This window comes from Capricornis sumatraensis, chromosome 19 (genome assembly GCF_032405125.1).
Source record: "Capricornis sumatraensis isolate serow.1 chromosome 19, serow.2, whole genome shotgun sequence".
Lineage (NCBI taxonomy): Eukaryota > Metazoa > Chordata > Mammalia > Artiodactyla > Bovidae > Capricornis > Capricornis sumatraensis.
In genome coordinates this window covers 66,643,841-66,655,107 of record NC_091087.1, presented here as the reverse complement: position 1 = coordinate 66,655,107, position 11,267 = coordinate 66,643,841, and positions in this window count along the sequence as shown.

Here is an 11,267-nt window from a genome sequence, read left to right as displayed (position 1 = left end):
TGCTCTACACAGGGTATCTGGATGAATCTTATTTCAAGGCATACCTGGCTCCCTGCCTTCTGAAGTACCTGCAGCCTCCAGCTCCTGGGCTCTGGGGGTCTGGTTCCTGAAGTAGATTTTTGAAATTGCTCTCACTCTCACCGCTGCTCCCCAGTGGTAGATCTGATACTGCTCTGCACAGTCAGTTAATATTCTCCACTCAGTAATTTTTGGTCAATTCTTGTCTTCTGGAGACTGCCTCTCCCCACTCAATTCTCTTGTTTTTTGAGAGTTTACACCGTTGGTATTCCTTTACTATCACTTCAGAAGGTGTTAGTGGAGAACACCCACTCCAGTGTTCTTGTCTGGAGAATCCCAGGGACAGAGGAGCCTAGTGGGCTGCCATCTATGGGGTCGCACAGAATCGGACACGACTGAAGCGACCTGGCAGCAGCAGCAGCAGAAGGTGTTAGAGAGAGGAGATAAATCTGTGTTAATCCTCTGTGCTTATCAAAAGTCAGTATGTGGGGCTCTTTTTTACTTTATTTCGGGCGTGTTCTTTTCTTTGGACCACTCACAACCACACATATTTACCCACATCCACCATTCAGTGAAAAGATGCATCAAATTTGCCCACGGAGACCACACACCCGTGTGAATTAGTGAAAGTTCAAATCAGTACCATTAGCAACACTTGGGGTCTGCATTGTCCAAGTCTTTGTAACACATGCGTTTAGGAAGAATGCTTTAATTGGTAATAATAGCTACCGTTTATATAATAACTACCATGACAACATTATCACATCTGATTCTTTTCTAATTTGGTGTCTTATATTAACATTTAGATGGCCTATCATTTGTTCAAGAAATGGAAGGAGAACTGTTTTGAGAACCAGCAGGCTTGGGACAAGCTCTCATCTTGGCCCTTGCCAGCCTGGCATATGGACCGACTGCCCCAAACCTTCCGAGCTGCTCTGTCCTTGGCAGGTGGCGTTGGCTGGCCTTCTGCATTGGTCTGATGCTCCCAGTCTCTGCTCTAGTTCCCTGGGGAGGACCGACCAGAATCCAGAATCTAGTTGTGTGTGTTGGGAACACTGCTTCTTCGCTGGGTTCTAAAGCCTTCTTCCCTGTGGTTGGGCCCTGCTTCCCATATCTTTTGTCTCCTCCTGGACTTCTAGCTCCCTGACTTGGACAACACTTGGACACAAAGATCCAGCTAATCCTCTAGAAACAGGAACCCAAACGTGCAAAGAAAAGGGTTTGTGGGCTGCTTCTTCATGAATCTGCAGAAAAGCAGAAGATGGGGGGACGGGCTGCAGAAAAGGAGCTTTTCCCACCCCATGTTCAGACCTTGGATGATATCAGTAGGGACTGTCTGCTCTAGGGAAAAGGTGGCATCATTTATAAAGCTCCTACTATGTGCTAAGCACTCAGTAGGCAGTTTAAGTTTTCCTCCAACACTAGGAGGTTCTCACCATCTCCATTTCACAGAGCAGCCTCAGCTGGGTGGAAGTCCAGGTCTCCATCTGGGGTCAGATCTAGGAGAGGAAAGTGGGATGAGCTCTGGCTTGGGGGCTGTTGCTGGAAAGAAGGAAGGAGGCGTTCCCTGAGCAGCGAGCCCATGCACGCACTTGGAGAGACTGGCCAGCTTCTTGGCAGAGCCCAAGCCAGGCACTTGAGTGGGGGCTGTCTTCCCCACCAAGCGAGTAACCGCAGAGCCTCCTGCTAGGTCTTGGAGAGAACCCTGAAGGGTCAGGCTCTGAGCTTGGGGCTTTGCCCATTCCGCCTGGTAATCAGCCAGAGCCCAGTGCGCGAGGAGACTCCCTGGAGGAGGATGAAGGATGCTCGGCACCTGGGACATGCCCACCTTAACCAGGCACCAAGGCGGGGGTACCGCACGCAGAGCACAAAAGACCATGCCGGCAAGCAGGTCTCCCTTGCATCTGGGCTAATTTCGGCTTAAGGATCATAAGTGGTTGAGGCTGAACCCTGGTCATGGCTGACTGGACTCGCTCTCAGAACATTCGATAGGGTTTGCATATCGTTCTTGGTCCCCCTTGAATCGTGACAAAAGGAAAGTATTTATTACAGGCAGACCAAGCCCTTGGGCAAAAGCCCGTCATCTCTGATTTGCCTGTTAGCCCAGGCTGTGGAATTAAATGCAGTTTTGTTTTTATCTATTTGCATGGAAGCTTTCCAGAGAAAACACCAATTTTAGTGACCTGCGCACTTTGTATCATGTTAATTAGATTTGAAAACTCATATATTGTTTTCATAAGGGCTATTACATTTTCTCTAATTAAATTAAGGGAAAAATAAGGATGCACGGCAATAATATTTATTATTAATACCAGACTCCAGAGGCGCCCAGCAAGTTAAATTGGAGGTAAAAAAAAAAAAAAACCCTTGAAGACAGCCTGGACTTCAAAATAATGTGGTATATTCCAAGATTTCAGCAAGTCATTACTCTGAACGTTTTGGAAAAGTAGAAAGTGAAAAATGGACCCATTTGGGGGGGAGAAGAGGCTTCTGGTCCTGGTTCACACTGAGAGTTTCTGGGACATTTACTACTGTTTCATTTCAGTGGTTTTACCGAAATTGCAGCAACTTTGCTCCAAGGGGAATGTTTGACTAGGGTTTCATGTGGATTCAAAAGTTGTAACCAGCTCAGATTTTAGTCCAGCCTCAAATGTGTTTCCTTCACCAAGAGTCTTGATTTGAGGAAGTCAAGTCAGAGTGGCAGAACAGAGAAAGTGGCCCCTGGGAGAGAAAGTGTCACATTGGAGGGGAAAGATGGTGATAGGGGAAGGTCCATTCTGGAAACTGGGGTGAGTTCAAGCCAGATTCCAGTGGGGAGAAGGAAGAAGTGGGGCCATAGCAGGGTGATTCTAGAAAAATCTTCCCGGAACTCATGGCTGGAGTAGACAGTTGCAGTTTGGGACCCCTGGCCTCATAACAATTTCCTCTTCCTAAGCTTCCTTGGTGGCTCAGAGGTTAAAGTGTCTGCCTGGAATGCAGTAGACCCAGGTTCCATCCCTGAGTCGGGAAGATCCCCTGGAGAAGGAAATGGCAACCCACTCCAGTACTCTTGCCTGGAGAATCCCATGGAGGGAGGAGTCGGGTAGGCTATAGTCCATGGGGTCGCAAAGAGTCGAACAGGACTGAGTGAATTCACTTTCACTTTCAAGGGTATCCTTGGGCTTCCCTGGTGGCTCAGATGGTAAACACTCTGCCTGCAGTGCAGGAGACATGGGTTCGATCCCTGGGATGGAAAGATCCGCTGGAGAAGGGAAAGGCTACCCACTCCAGTATTCTTGCCTGGAGACCTAAATACACAGAGGAGCCTGCTGGGCTACAGTCCATAGGCTTGAAAAGAGCCCGACATGACTGAGTGACTAACACTTTCACTTCTTCAAGGGTATTCGGATTTCCTTTAGGGTCACCTCCTTGATAATGCAGTCTTGGTGTTGTACCAGGCGGTAGAATCCGACCTCCCGCAGTGGAAGCAGATGAATTTCGGAGGCTTTTCTGTTCTGTCTTTTCTCTTCCTTCCCAGCTCAGCCAGGAATGAGCTCAGCCAGCTGGGATGTCCCTCCTGGGTCCTGGACCTTGGGTGAGCTCAAGGATGGGAAAATTCTTGGGAATACATTCATTCTCATGGGAGCACCCTGGGAGCCACTGTCACACAGACCCTGCTGCCAGTAGCACCTATGGAAGCCACCTGACCTATCCGACCCACCTCTTCCAGGCTGGCCCCTCGGCTTTCCATATGTTGGGATCTCACGTGTTCTTCCCACAGCCTCCTTTCTTAGTTAGGCCAAATCTGTTGCTGTTGCTTGTGACCAGAGAGCTCCAGTAGTTGCAATGGCTGTTGCACTGCACGTCGCATTAACGTGTGCTGCAGTGTGGCCGGCAGAGACCTGGGGGAACCTCAGGCGAGCCCGTGACTCTATCGGTCTGGTTTAAGGGCGAGCACTGGGCCAAGAGTCATGGGTACTGTGTCGAGTCCTTGCTTTCCCACTATGCCCCACTGGGAGATTATGACCAGTTTTCTTTCTTTCTTTTTTTTTTTTTTTTTTTGCCACATGGCTTGCTGATCAGGGATCAAACCCATGGCCCCTGCAGTGGAAGGGCAGAATTCTAATCACTGGACCACCAGGGGAGTCACTTGGAATGTAAAAACAACAGCAACTATAATTTATCCCCCTTTTGCAGGGCCAGGCACTGTGCTGAGTGCCGGATGCGCATTTGCTCATTCGATCCTTACAGCCACCTTGGAGCAAGACTGTTAGTCTCCCTGTTTCAGAGAGAAGGAAACTGGTGATCCTCTTGCCAAGAAGGGGACACACGAGGGCCTGAACCTGGGTTGGTCTAGGTTCCTTATGATCGCTCAGGATTTGGGTGACCGTCCTTGTTTGCCCAGGACTGTGTGGATTCCCAGGACAAGGACTCAGTACTAAAACCAGGTCGGTCTTGGACAACTGGGATGGTTGGCTGCCCTACTCAGGACCCATCCAACCTGAAGGCTCTGTGCTTCTGGAACAGTACAGACACTGGTTTCACTGGGAAAGCACCGGGAACCAAGGAACACAGGCTAACAGTTTTCAAACCACAGAGTAAAAACAAAACCCAAATGGGGTTTCATATGGCATCTTCAGTTGTTACTGAATCCCATCCCTGTTAGGCTGCATGCTCCAGTGGGTAAAGGAATCCTGAGCTCTTCCAGCAAACTCCTGGTTGAAACAACTAACCCTTCGATCATCTTAGCAGAGGCCCTTCATCCTACTTGCCTGTCCCCAGGCCGCACTGAAACCAGTCATCACCATGGCCCACCCTGCCATCACCTCCTCAGCAGTGTTTCTGGCTGTGAAACCCTTGGTACCTGCAAATGTCCCATGTATTTTGGGTTCTGAAGAAATTGAACTGTTTTCCAACTAGCTCATGCTGTCATAGTCTTCTCAGATCCACCTGGCAGAAGTCTTAGACTCTGGTTCCCTCATCTGCCCTAGTTTTCTCATTCCTGTATTGATTATTGGTTCACTAGACATTTGGAAGGAATGATGCTAAAGCTGAAACTCCAATACTTTGGCCACCTCAGGCGAAGAGTTGTCTCATTGGAAAAGACTCTGATGCTGGGAGGGATTGGGGGCAGGAGGAGAAGGGGATGACAGAGGATGAGATGGCTGGATGGCATCACCGACTCGATGCACATGAGTTTGAGTGAACTCCGGGAGTTGGTGATGGACAGGAAGGCGTGGCGTGCTGCAATTCATGGGATCGCAAACAGTCAGACATGACTGAGTGACTGAACTGAACTGAGACATCTGTTGAGCACCTACTGTGTGCCAGAAATGCTAAGGAGTACTGTGAGCTAAGGACCAGGAGACCAGAGAGAAATGCGTTAACTGCTGCTCTTGAGATGCTTCTGCCTGACCGACTCTCCGGCAAAAGAGGTCAGGTCCATGGGGTAGTACACAGGGCCGGTAGAATGAAGTTGTTGTTCAGTTGCTCAGTTATGTCTGACTCTTTGCCACCCCATGGACTGCAGCATGCCAGGCCTCCCTGTCCCTCACAATCTCCTGGAGTTTGCCCAGGTTCATGTCCATCGAGTTGGTGATGACATCCAACCATCTCATCCTCTGTCATCCCCTTCTCCTCCTGCCTTCAATCTTTCGCAGCATCAGGGTCTATTCCAATGAGTCAGCTCTTTGCGTCAGGTGGCCAAAGTATTGGAACTTCAGCTTCAGCATCAGTCCTTCCAATGAAGATTCAGGAAGAATTGGCTGGTTTGATCTTCTTGCTGTCCAAGGGACTTTCAAGAGTCTTCTCCAGCACCACAGTTCAAAAGTAGAATGAAGAGGGGGAGATTGATTAGGGAATCGTATTCCAAACAGTAGGTGATTAACCGTTCTGTCCTCTGCTCTAGCCTGGCCTTGCTTCTATCACAGCTGGTTTTGCACAATATCCTCAACATTTTGCTGTTTCTCTCTCCTTGTCCAGTGCTCAATACACAGCACTTGCAAAGTACACGCTATGGTTGACTAGACCTTTAATGCAGCGGAGGAGGCCTGCCCAACCAGGGGAAAATCTTTGTTGAAACCGAGGACCCTTTTGTAATGTGATGAGCTGTCTTCTCTCCAACCGCAAGGATTTCGTTTTCTAAATTCCAATTTCTTCATTTCTCTGCATTGAGTTTTCTAAAATTGGGCCTATCTCTTAAATCAGGTATCATTACTAGGCCCATCTGATAGGACTACAGGAATTCAGCCTCTTTGGTGAGCTAGGAAGTTACAACAGAGTAAGACTATGTCAGTAATGTTAGCAAATGTTAGAAAAATGTCAGTTGTTCCAATGAAGGCCTAAGGGGGTACTGAAAAGACTCCTGGACTAGAGGTTAGGAGACCTAGGTTCTAGCAGAAAAAAATAAAAAGCACTGGAATTGGTGACTTTGGGTTTTCACAGCAAAAAGATTAAGCTTGCTGGGGTTTCACAATTCTCATTGAAACTGACCAATGGACACGTCAGTGTGTTGGATCTCAAAGAGAATTTTCTGAATGAGGCCTCGTACCCACTACCTACTGCCCATCAATCAACAGAGCTAATCTTTCACTCACACAGACTGGAAAGTCACAGGCTTCTCAAAGATCCTCTTAACTTTAATTAAAAGCCTTTGATGGATCCTCAAACCCTAGCAAAGACTGGGCACCCTACATAGGTTATATTTGTCATCGGGCAGCCCTTGATCTGAGTTTCTCCTAGCTCCTTCAGGTGATGCTGTTACAGGTATGAACAGGCACATCCCCAGACTTGGGGCACCTTCTTGGGTAGCATCCAGTCAGATAGGTCCCCAGTAGCAGTTATGAAATAAGCATTGTCCACTGGGACAGAGTGAAAGACAGCTGGACTCACTGGGATTAACAGCATTAGGATAAGAGGGTTACGGTCCTGGGGAATCACGCTGGTGTTCAAAGCCAGCACCAGCCTCTAGTGTCAACCAATCAGGGCTGGTGGCTGGTCGGTTTGCACCAGGATGACTCTGCCTGTTGCTGACGCCACTCTGGCTGGGAAATATTTAGTTTTTTTTTTTGTGTGTGTGTGGGGGGATGCAAGTAGTTTATTTGGGAGGTGATCTCAGGAAGCACCTGGAAGGAGTGGAGAAGAGAATAGAAGGAAACCGGTCAAGAGCATAGGTTACTGCTGTGGGCAATAGGGACTCGGTCCCACTGGGGACCCTCCAGGAGACTGTGGAACACACATCAGAGTGGCTCCACCAAGGACCTGGAAGCTGGTGTCTTAACACTCTCATTGGTTGAGTGCTGCTCTCAAGGGGAAGTATTGCTGCTCCCAGCGGGAAATATTTTGGACATCACTCTAGCTATCCACTCCAACCTCATCCCCCTCACTTCCCCAGCACCGTCTGCTTCAGGGACTGGTTGGACCAAAGGGATTAGAGGGCCGCGTTGCTGGGTGATCTTCCCGTCCCTGAGACCAGGTCACTCCCTCCTCCTGCCCCTGATCTGCTACTTCAGCGGCTTCCCGTGACCCAACAGAATAAAGTCCAAACACCTTCACCACCCTGACCTTGACCCCTTGTTCCAGCTTTCTTCTTCCTCTTCACCCCATCAGCCCTCTCTTCCCCACCCCATACCAAGGCGGCTCCGTACTCACAAGCACCGCCTCCCATCCCTGCCTCTGCATCCTGAGCCCATCTTCCTTCACTGCTCTGCGTCCTGGAAACCTGCTGAGGTCCTGTCCACCCAATCCCAGTGACCTGCTAAACCCGGCTCCTGAAAAAATCCAGTTTTGGGCTCCAAAGCTCTGATCAGCTGGTCTGATCCAAATGTTTTGTGAGCTGCTTTAGGGAAGGGGTTGGGGCTGATGGTATCTGTCTGTGGCCCCCTGTGTATAAAGGAGTGCCAAGTACACGGTAGACCTAGGAAATAGTTGGATTGATTTGTTTAGCTGCTGAGGGGTTCTTTTAACTCCAACATTCTTTTTTTTCCTGTCTGCATTTTTCAGTTCAGTTCAGTCGTGTCTGACTCTTTGTGACCCCATGGACTGTAGCACGCCAGACTTCCCTGTCGATCACCAACTCCTGGAGCTTGCTCAAACTCAGGTCCATTGAGTAGGTGATGCCATCCAACCATCTCATCCTCTGTCATCCCCTTCTCTTTCGGCCTTCAATCTTTCCCGGCATCAAGGTCTTTTCCAATGAGTCAGCTCTTCGCATCAGGTGGCCAAATATTCCAATGAATATTCAGGACTGATTTCCTTTAGGATTGACTGGTTTGATCTCCTTGTAGTCCAAGGGACTCTCAAGAGTCTTTTCTAACACCATGGTTCAAAAGCATCAATTCTTCAGCACTCAGCTCTCTTTACAGTCCAACTCTCACATCTATACATGACTCCTGGAAAAACCATAGCTTTGACTAGAGGGACATTTGTTGGCAAAGTAATGTCTCCGCTTTATTAATCTGCTGTCTAGGTTGGTCATAGTTTTCTTCCAAGGAGCAAGTGTCATTTAATTTCATAGCTGCAGTCACCATCTGCCGTGATTTTGGAGCCCAAGAAGATAAAGTCTCACTGTTTCCATTGTCTCCCCCTCTGCATTCTACACTATTTTTCTTTAAATTATTGAAGTATGGTTGATTTGCAATGCTGTCTTAATTTTTGCTGTGTAGCAAAGTGATTCAGTTATACACATAGATACTATTTTTCATGTTCTTTTCCATTATGGTTAATCACAGGATACTGAATATAATTCCCTGGGCTGCACAGTAGGACCTTGTTGCTTATCTATCCTATATACAATAGTTTATGTCTCTAGCTTCAACATTCTAGAATTTAGTATGTGCTGAGCCCTCAGCTCTCAATCCAGAGTATGTGGTTGAGGACAGAAGGCAAGGCCCCGATAGTGACTTTTTTTCCGGGATTTGTCAGGACTTCAGAAGCAGCAAGGGGGGCAGTCATTGACCTTAGATTCAAACAATATGGACTTCAACTCCTGCTCTAGCAACCTGCGAACTGTGTGACCTTGGGTTAGTCACTCAACCTTTCTGAGCTCTAGCTTTTTTTTTTTAAATTAGTAGTATGGAATGAATTACACCACACCTTGTTATCCTGAGGATTTAATGAGATCGGATTTATAATGTATTTAGGTTGGTGCAAAGTAATTGTGGTTTTGATTATCGAACTCTGCAGTCTTGTATTGGAATATATTCTTAAATAAATTATTATTTATACATCATTTTAATGTGCATGTCTCACTTTATTCTTTTTGCTAATGATTTATTACTTGCTGTGTATTTTATATTTATGTTAGATTATAGAAATTGTGGACTTCCCCGATAGCTCAGTTGGTAAAGAGTTTGCCTGCAATGCAGGAGACCCTGGTTCAATTCCTGGGTCAGGAAGATCTGCTGGAGAAGGGGTAGGCTACTCACTCCAGTATTTTGGGGCTTCCCTTGTGACTTAGCTAGTAAAGGATCCGCCTGCAACACAAGAGACTTGGGTTTGATCCCTGGGTTGGGAAGATCCCCTCAAGAAGGGAAAGTCTACCCATTCCAGTGTTTTGGCCTGGAAAATTCCATGGACTGTATAGTTCATGGGGTTGCAAAAAGTCAGACATGACGGAGAGACTTCCAGTTTTCTAGAAATTGTGTTAGATAAAAAGCAAACTCAAGTGATTTTTTTTTAAATTCAAGTTCAAAATGGGTCATAAAGCAGCAGTGGCCAGCAGAAGGTGACAATGAGCAACTGAGAGGACCATTGGAGCTAATTTCCTTATAACCACATGAGAAGCTGTGAAGACCACAGCGTCGACCATTCTATAATCACTCAGCACTTAAAGCAAATTGGAAAGATGGAAAAGCTTGAAAAGCGGGTGCCTCATGAGCTGATTGCAAATCAAAACAACTGTTGTTTTGAAGTGTCATCTTCTCTTATTCTACACAGCAACAACAAACCATTTCTCCATCAGATTGTGATGCGTGATGAAAAATGGATTTTATACAACAACTGGCAATGACCAGCTCAGTGGCTGGACCAAGAAGCTCCAGAGCACTTCCCAAAGCCAAACTTGTACCAGAAACGGTCACAGCCACAGTTTGGTGGTCTGCTGCTGGACTGGCCCATTATCGCTTTCTGAATTCTGGTGAAAACATTATATCTGAGAAGTATGCTCAGCAAATTGATGAATTACACTGAAAGCTGTAATGCCTGCAGCCAGTGTTGGTCAACAGAAAGGGCCTGATTCTTCTCTAGGACAATGCCTGACTACACGTCACACAACGAATGCTTCAAAAGTTGAACAAATTGTGTTACAAAGTTTTGCCTCATCTGCCACATTCACCTGACCTCTTGCCAGCTGACTACCAGCTCCTCAAGTATCTTGACAAATTTTTGCAGGGAAAATATTTCCACAACCAGCAGGAGGCAGAAAATGCTTTTCAAGAGTTCGTTAAATCCTTAAAGCACCATTTTTTTATGCTACAGGAAGAAACAACTTATTTCTCTTTGGCAAAAATGTATTGATTGTAATGGTTCCTGTTTTGATTAATAAACATGTGTTTGAGCCTAATTATATTGATTTAAAATTCATGGTCCAAAACCACAATTACTTTTGTACCAACTATCTACTTGGGGGAAGGCCTGGAAGACATGCAAGAACTGTTGACTACAGAAAGCTGAAAGTCTGAACCCAGTATGACCCTTTGCATCCTGATAAATATGAGATTAATTAGAACTGTGGTTCTCAGACATGAACCATGTATCAGAATCACCTGAAGGGCTTGTGCGAACACAGATGACTGAGTTCCACCCCTGAGTTTCTGATTCCGAAGGTCTAAGGTGGGACCTGAGTTTGTTTTGGTTTCTAATAAGTAATGTTGATGCTGCTCGTTTGAGAAGCAACCCCTAAGCATGTTTTAGGGATTCACCAAGAGTATCATCATTTGTTCAGAACAAAGTTGAATGAATAGAAACCCCACGGGTTTCTACAGGAGGCGTATGTTAATCAACTAGGTTATTCTGTAGTGATGCAAAAACTTGGAGTATAAGCCTTATCCCAACATGCATTTTGTGTGTGTGTGTGTGTGCTGTGTAGCTTGCAGGATCCTAGTTCCCCAACCAGGGATTGAACTCATGCCCCCTGCAATGGAAGCACAGATTCCTAACCACTGGACCACCAGGGAATTTTCAACATGTTATTATTTTAATTAGCAATAAATAATTATCACGGTCCATGACTGTTAATGTCAATGCTCTATGCCTGGCCAAGGATGTGTTAA